Source organism: Microcebus murinus, chromosome 1 (assembly GCF_040939455.1).
Source record: "Microcebus murinus isolate Inina chromosome 1, M.murinus_Inina_mat1.0, whole genome shotgun sequence".
Taxonomy (NCBI): Eukaryota; Metazoa; Chordata; class Mammalia; order Primates; family Cheirogaleidae; genus Microcebus; species Microcebus murinus.
Window position 1 is genome coordinate 37,086,257 of NC_134104.1, and position 9,282 is coordinate 37,095,538.

The following is a 9,282-nucleotide window of genomic DNA, read 5'->3' on the forward strand; positions in this document are numbered from 1 at the left end:
AAAAATACCCAACATCTCTAAGTGAGATACCAGTTATCTCCATTGAGACTGGCCTTTATCAGAAAGTCCCAAAACAATAAATGTTGGCATGGATGCAAAGAGATAGGAACACTCCACTCGTACATTGTGGGACTGCAAACTAGTGCAACCTCTATGGAAAGAAGTAATGTGAAGATACCTCATAGAGCCTAAACTTTGCTAAGATTTTAAATTAGAAAAACCTTAGACTCTTATTGGTCTACATTTCTTCCTAATGTGAAACATCTCTCCTTCCTCCTTGAGCCCACAGCTCTATTTGTAAAACCATCTTTTCCCTCCCTTAGAGTTGTAAAGAGCCACTTATCTTCTAATTGTTATTTCTGACCTTTTTTTGAAATTTACATATTATATTTCCAATTTTGTTATTTTAGAACATTTTCCCAAAAGAAGTAACATTAAAATTCATATTAATGGAATGACTATATACAATATATAGAATTTTACCATTTGGGGGGTTATAAATATATTCAATATATCAAAGAATACATTTCCTCAAGCAGGAAGAAAGTACAAAATACAGCGAATATGCCTGATGAATTTGCAATGTCTGTCGTGGTTCTTTTGTTGCATAGGAATAACAGAGTAGAAATAATTCAAGTTCTTCCATTGTGTTTGAACTTCCCAGTGAGTAATACTATCTCATCCATTTTGTCTTTGGACTCCAGTGTATCTTTTATTTTAATTTATCATGTTTAATAGGTGAGAGGTTTGTGTTTTGCCTTAGAAAAGAACTGATAAAATTTGCATTGTACAATACCCAAGAGATGATGATGGAATTTTCTTTCTTTGTTCATTTTTATATTAGAGTGTTCTGAAATGTATTATCGATGGAACTCCACACAGAAAGGCTGCCTAAGACATCATAATGTTCTTCATTGCATAGTAATTTGTGACATACTGAAAGTTTGTGGTTGTTGAATGCTTTTAATTATTTAAAAACACGTATATAAATGGATTTTACTATATTGGTACTACTTTTATATTTAAAACACAGAAGAAAATAAGAATATATATTAGTACTTATACATTCCCCAAATTCCTTCAATTAAAGCTTGGTATATTGAAATGCTATTGGAAAGCTTATAAAAGTATGTGTGCCAATATTCATTGGCAAGATGCCTGTTAAAATAGACTGCAAATTGTTCCTTTTTCTTATGCTATATATAACCTTTCCCTTTAGAGACAATTTTCATATCTTTAAGTAAAAATGCCTTTTAAAATACCTTTTAGATGATTAATAGAATTGTTTTACATTTCTTTTCAAATGGCATATATTTACATTTTAAATGCTGTTGGACGCTCATCTAAAAATTCTTAATTCTGTTTTATTTTTAAATGTAATGAAGTCAAAAATAGCCTACAGCCTTCATCTGACCCAGAGTTGCCACAATCTATGCTATTATCATTTTAATTCATGTTAGAACTACTTGTTACTTTCTTTTCACTTTAAGAATAAATTAAATTAACTTTAATGTAGTATTTTAAAAAATAAAAGTAACAAAATGTATTCCAATTGCTCTCTGGCTTCAAAACTTAAGTTCTACTCTTAATTATAAATGTATTTTAAGAAAAATATTTAGTATCTAATTTATGGAAAATATCAATCATAAACATTGTTGTAATATTCAAATATTAAACATGTATAGTTTCATTTTATTCAACAGAAAACCTTTGGAAATTATGGTGATCTCTACAAATTATGAGGTCTCTACAAAATTATGTGGTCTCTACAAAATTATGGTGGTCTCTACAAATTATGAGGTCTCTACAAAATTATGTTATAGAGAAACCTTCATCTTCTAGTTGTGTAACCTAATGTCCTTTAGAAAGGAAAAAGTTAAATTAGATTTAAACAAGATATTTTTCCAGAATATTCTTAAGTAAAAAAACAGAGTTAACACTTAATGTTATCAGAGTAGAAAAGAAAAATGTTTAATTTACTAATTACACATGATTTGAATTTTTATAATGTGTTAATTTCTCCAATCTATGGTTAGAATTATTCACTAGGAATCCAAATATATTGATATATGTATTAGTAACATTATATTTATAGATAAGTAGGCAAGATATTTTTGAACTCATAAATATAATCTTATCTGAATTTTAAAAGATTTGGATTCCAATGATTCATTATATGGAAATTGACCTAACCATTGTGATATTTGGTGACGTCTTATATATTAAAAATATTTTATTGGAATTTTTGGTTCAAAAATTGTCCTTTTTTAAAATTTCAAGTAATACTTTGAGTTTTCATGTCTACCTTCAAAAAGAATGTTTGCAAACATAAATATTAAAAATATGCCTGTAAATAAATTTGTATTATAACACAGTGGCTATATAGTTTTCTATCTTGGTGATTATTAATAAAAAAAATAGGCGGTCTTGGATTCTTTAGTTGGAATTCAACCCAAGGGTAGAGGGTAAATTAAATCGCCTCTTTTTCTTCCTTCTTCAGCAGGGCCTCCATAACATTCCAAGCTGTGAATATGCAAAATATTGATATATCTCTTCTTCTCCCCTTTAATCTCATGATATATTTATTGTGAAAGGTGTAGGCCAAAATAATGTAACAGGATTGGGGTAGGAGTTCTTATCTCTCCTCTTTGAACTGCAGTATCTAATAGACATGTATCCAAAATTTCTCTTCAAGTGTCAGAGAGCTCTCCTTCAGGGAGAAAAGATCTGTGGGGCTCTAAGACCAGTTCAAGGGCAACATGGAAAAGGCTTGAAAAGTGGCCTTCTTTTCTTCCTCCTCTCTGGGAATGTAGCTGAAGCACCTAGACCTGACAGATCATGCCATTTTATAGAACCCTTGCCTTTTGAGCTATTAAGAAACTGATAAAAGGCAAAGTTTAATAAAGTTTCCTTGCTCACTTCATACCACTGACAATTACTTTTCTCCTTCTGACTTATAAAATTGGCTAGTGGTTTGTCTCAAATATTTCTTAAATCTATCTCATCCTCTATTACTACTGCCCTAATGTGAACCAGTATCAATTTTTCATGGAGTATTACAACAGCCTCCCTCGCTGCCTGCAATTTTAAAGACTTTATTTCTTTCCTCCATAGAAATATCCAAAATACATGCCATATGAAACTTACTGTTCTCATGTATAGTATAAAGTTCAACTCTTTGCTATGAAGCATCCTACATATATGAGCTACCCAAATGTTTGTTGAAGGAATAAATGGATGATAAATGAACAAGAAGTGAACAAATAAGGCATTTAACTTGAGGTCGCTACAAAATTATGTTTGAGAGGTAACCTGATCTTCTAGCTGTATAATCTAATGTCCTTTAGAAAAGACAGATTTTCACCTGCTTTTCCTTCTTCATTTCCAATCTTTTTGTTATGTACTTTTGCCTCCCATATTGACCCCATACTAAGCTTTACTCACTCTTTCTTTGCTTTGCTAACACCTAGTAAAATTTCAAGACTAAGCTCAGGAATCACCTTCTCAATGACGTTTTCATGACCACTCTTCTTGCCTTCCTCTCCACCTTCCATTTCAAATATTGAAACCTCCCCCCATAGCGTTCCATATTAACCTATGTATGTGTCTTATTTTGAAAATAGCATCACTGCATTTTAGTCATTTATTTTCATGTCTGTCGCTATACCGAGATTAATTTTCTTGAGGATAGAGACTATATCATATGTAATTTTTTTCCTGACATGAAATCCACACTTTTCTCTTACTTACAGTTATTATCTAATACATACTTAAAGAATGAATGCAGAATTGGATAACTTAACTACTATTGAAATAATGACTATATTTTTCCAATCTCTGTGTTTGGAGGGGAGGAGTTATTAATGAATATGATTTCTGCTTTTTTTAATTTGTCAGTTACATTTATAAACATATTTTACTAAAAAATATAAATATATTCAGCTGAAAATTTTCATATGGGGACATATTAACATTCCTTTATTCCTATTCAGAAAATTACCAAAAATGTTGAACAATTTACAAATATAGTTTAAGAAAAATTCCTGGCATGATCTGGTTATGCTTTATTCAAAAGTTTGAGGTTTTTAAAAATTCCTACATTTGACTGGAATTATGATTATGATTATATATTAAATGTCACACATATTGTGTCAACAAAGTTTCTTTAGACTGTGTAATAGAATTAGATGTTATTAACATTGTTGGCATGCTGCTTTAAATAACTTATTGAGTCATTTATGACATATTAAGGTATTGTATGCACTTGGGATACAGCAGTAGATAAGACAAACAACATCCATACCCTTTTAGATATATTTTATAGAGTAAGACAGTAAGACATGCAAAAAGTAAAAAATACCAAAAAATAATGATTATTCAGATAGTGATATAGTCCCAGAAAATTTAATAGAGTCTAGGGTGTGACAGGTTTGGGGAGCTACTTTAGATAGAATGGTTAGGAATCACTCTTCCAGGCAGGGGGAGTTTGTGTGGGGGCATGAATGATAAGAAAGTGGTAGCCATAAAAAGTTATTGAGAACAGCTTTCCAGGCACAGAAAGGGCAAGCACAGAATCCATAGGTAGCAGTAGACTTTGGAGGTGTAAAGAGAAAAGTCAGCGTGACTAAAGTGTGTGAACTAAGAGAGGAGTGGTAAGAGATGTGTAGGAGAAGAAGATGCATTAAAACAAATAGATTGCACACGTAACCTAAACATTTGTACCCCCATAATATGCTGAAATTAAAAATAGAATAAAAAAACAAATAGATTGCATTATTATAGCAGCAGAAGCCACTGGAAGATTTTCATCAGGGTATAATTAAAAAACAACCTACAGGACTTGCTTTTGGCTTCAATATAAGATATGGAAATCATAAAGGAATGAAAAATGACTCCTAGTTTCTTTTGAGAAACCAGGTGAGTGGGTGATAGTGTCATTTACTAAGATGAAAGTACTCCAGAAAAAAATACTATGCAGAGAGTAGAGATCAAGAATTGAGGTAGAATCATCTTGAGTTTAAGAAGCCTCTTATTAAAAATGCAAGTGAATATATTTTCTAGGAGCTGTGTCAACAGATCAATTATGAGAACCTAAGGATAGCATAATATATATTAAATTATTAATATGTACTGTGACTTAACGTGTTGCCTTTCTCAAGTAATAAATTTGCATTTTAATGAGTTTTTCCTAAACACTTTGACCCAGATAAATTGTTCACAATACCAGTCATATGACAGACTGTTGAGAGTTGAGTGCTGTGATAAGCAACCATTCTGAAATATGTGGGCACATCTCCACTCCACCCACCTAAGCATAGGTCTCATTGTTGCCCAGGGCAGTAGTCCGCTTTACCTGCTTTACCAAAATGACTTCTTCTACACTCACATTTCTAGAAGGCAGCCTTAGGGAATAGGAAGGCCCCACACATGCTCCTCAACAGCTTCTCCTGATAAAATTTTTAAAAGATTTGGACACTTATTTAATAGTTAATTCTAGGCCATTTACGTTCACTCAATGTATGAAGTCAATAGGCTTTTATCTAACAATTAAGTAGCAGAGGTATCATTAACATATTTTTTAGGATGGTTTAAAATATAAATGGGTAAAATGTTGAGGAATCTATAAATTGTTTTATTGTAGTCTACACAAAAGAAAATGCTTACTCTCCAAAATAGTTTACTTATTATATTGTCAGTATAGTTTCTCAGGGGCAGTAAAATCACAGTAATGACATGGAAAGGAACGTATTTATGTCCTGAACTAATGAAATTTTGGACCCAGTACTTAAATAGAAAACCTCGTGGACTGGGAAGAGTAGAATTAAATTTTGAGGGCAGGAAGGGAGGGGGGATTTGAAAGAAAATGTCAGGGCTTTTCCTGATCTCACGTCTCTGAAGTCCTAATTCACATTAGTGTGGATTGGAGTTGGGCATGTCCATGGGGCATGGTGTAATTTAACCTTGTTGGGGAGTCATTTCTGAATAATGAAGTATTACTTATATATCATTATATTCCACATAAAGCAAATATTCCCTTTTTTAACTTTTTCTATATTTATGATCATATATCAATTATAACTAAAAATGGCTATATTACTAGCACCAAATACCTTCACTTAGGATCTAACACTAGGATGCTTAAAATAGCTTATTAAAGGATGAATCTGAGAATAGATGTGGAAAGCTATTGGACATCTTGCAATTGTATTAAATTAAAAATGAAAAAATAAATATGATCATCTTAATAATTAAAGTAACATAGGCTTTATTTATTTACGGCTATTATCAGTTAGCTAGTACTCTGTAACAATCCACACTAAAATGTAATGACTTAAACCCAAAACACTTTTATTTCTAATGAGTCTACTGGTCATCTAGTCAGAGGTCTCTAACCTTTTTGACACCAGGAACCAGTTTCCTGGAAGACAGTTTTCCCACTGAGGTTGAGGGTGCGGGGGTGGGGGTTGCTGCCTGGCTCCTCCTCAGATCATCAGGGGTTGGATTCTCACGTGAAGCGAGCAACCCGGATCCCTCGCATGTGCAGTTTGCAATGGTGTTCCTGCCCCTAAGAGAGACTGACGTCAGGCTGATCTGACAGGGGCCAGGGCTCGGGCAGTGATGGAACCATGGGGAGAAGCTTTGGGTGCAGGTGGGGCTTTGTTCACCCATCGCTCACCTCGCCTGGAAGCTGCAGCCGGGATATTGGGGACTGCAGATCCATTCACCTGGGACAATCACCGGTTGATTTCAACTGGACCTACTCAACCATCTTGGCCAGCTAATTGTCAGGATGGATGAGTTCTGGCTTTCTAAGAGTCTTTCCTTGGGTTTACTCATAGCTTGTTAGGGATGAATCTGAAAACAGCTGCTTCAAAGTTACAAGATGCCTTTTAACAGATTTATATTACTTTCCTTAATTTTAAAAGTGCAGTGAATGGGTATGTGTAGAAATTTGTAGTTATATGCTTTAAGACAGCCAAATAACTTTTAAAAAGTCAACCCTTATTATCATTTTACACACATAATCCAGAAAAACTGTTCGATGGAAAATGCAGAATCCTCACGATCTTCATGTTTGGGCTTAAGAAGCCAATGCTCTGGGTATTTGCTTCAATTACATTGAAATGAACTAAACTTCCAGATCATCCTTTAATTACTTAATAGGATACACAAAAGTGTTTGTTTAATTAAATTGAGGAAACCAGCGTGTCAAAATTTTAATTGGCCTATGTGTTTTATAGGTGAACCAAAAGTTTTTAAAACTGATAAAATCAAATTAAATTTCAATAAATTTTCTGAAAAACAATGTATAAATTAGAAGAAAGTATTTCCAAATTATATAATTTAGTATAATCTTTATGAGTTTAAATCACAACATACCTTTCCGAGATAAATAATTCATTTTTGAAAAAGTGTAAATAGTTAAAGATAAATTCACATCATATCTAAAGAACATAATCATACTAAATGATATGTCAGAAAAGGTATATTATTATTTTTAAATTGTTTACTAATCAGGAAAGTAATACATTAATTGGAGAGATTGGACAATTTAAAAATATACGGAAATTTGAAAAACATTCAAAATTTTATTACACAGAAATTAACCATATTAACAATGGGATCATACCATCTACTCATATATACAGAGTTGAAATTACTTTTTTTCTGTTAATATAAGTAATAAGCATAATTTTCTTGCATATTTTTGAAACACGATTTTAATGTGAAATTCCTAGAATATGAAAGGTATAGAAAAATGAGTTAAACATTTTCCCTACATATGCAAAATAATTTAATATTTTTTGAACTTTTGTTCTTTTTTAATATTTCTTTTGCTTTTAAAAGCATGGATGTGATAAAGCTAAATATCTGTGCACATCACTGAATCTTTCTTCCTTCCTGATATTGGATACATCTTGATAAATTTCTAGAAGTAGACTGCTAGTCTGTATTTTTTCCTGCACAGGTTGAATTCCTGTGCAATTCAACCCAAAGTGCGCTCTCTCTCTCTCTCTCTCTCTCTCTCTCTTTTCCCCTGCCCCTTTTAAATCTCTAATAATATTTGAATCTCTGCCGGTTTAAGAAGCCACATAACAATGAATTAATATTTTTTGTATTGTATTGATTACTAGTAAGAGCAATTGTTTAAAAAATGATTTGCCAATCACATTTCTTTGTGATGAATTGTATGTTTATACGTGTTACCACTTGTCTGTTGAATTTTCAAGCTTTGATTATGAGAAATTTCTATATAATAAAAATTAATCTTTTGTCTAAAATTAACTTTATCATTTGACATTTTTCATTTTTAGATTTATGCTCAAATTGTTCTCTTTGTCTAGAGTTTAGAGAAGTCATAATATTTTATTAATTTCCTTTATGACAGAGATAGTTTTTAAAATGTGATATTGCATGAATTTTTATTAATATGCATAGTAAAAACAAGGGCATGGCAGAAACCATAGAGTTGAAATATTAAATAAAAGATGAAATGATAATAAGGGAAGCTTCAAAATATGATGCTAGTGGGTCACTGCACATAGGAATTCATTGTGATGGGAACTGTCTACCCTGGACCTTTATTCTTTTATTTGATTAGCTGTCGCATGTGGTAACTTGGTATATAGCACATTATAACAAAACTTTCAGAATCAGACTCCAGGCCAAAGCATGTCATAGCTATTTCTTCTCCCTCTAGATGACTTGAAACCATTAGCTACTCTTTAACTCTTCTCATCTTTCTAAACTGTACATTTTGCACATGCCATAGAGTATCTTAAATTGGTAAATATCTCATTTTCTTTTATGTTTCCATAGAGATGACCTAAGCACAGAATTCTTTACAAAGACTTATGCCTGAGTAAGTTCTGCCAGAATGCAGAATAAGGAAGAAAATAAATTTTGGGGTTCCCATTTATATCAAGGTAAAATGCATTAGAGCAAAAAATAAATTAATATTTATACAGTAAAATATCCGTTTTATGTCATCTTTTTTGTAGCAGATTCTTTTGTGACACAACCATAGCTCACCTTTCGGGATTTTGGAAAATCTGAGTTTCAGTTATTGTAAATTTCAGGCTAACATAGTTTTCATTGACATTTCAGTTTTGTTTGGAAAATGTGAAAAAATATCTGAATACAGTTTTAAAAATAGGGATGTGACATATTTATATCAAATAATAAAGTATTGTTTGAGTTCCATCTTTTAGAGAAAAATTTGCAAAAAGGAGGTCTTAAAAGCTGTGGAAACAAAAAACTATGTTTGGAGTGACAACATAA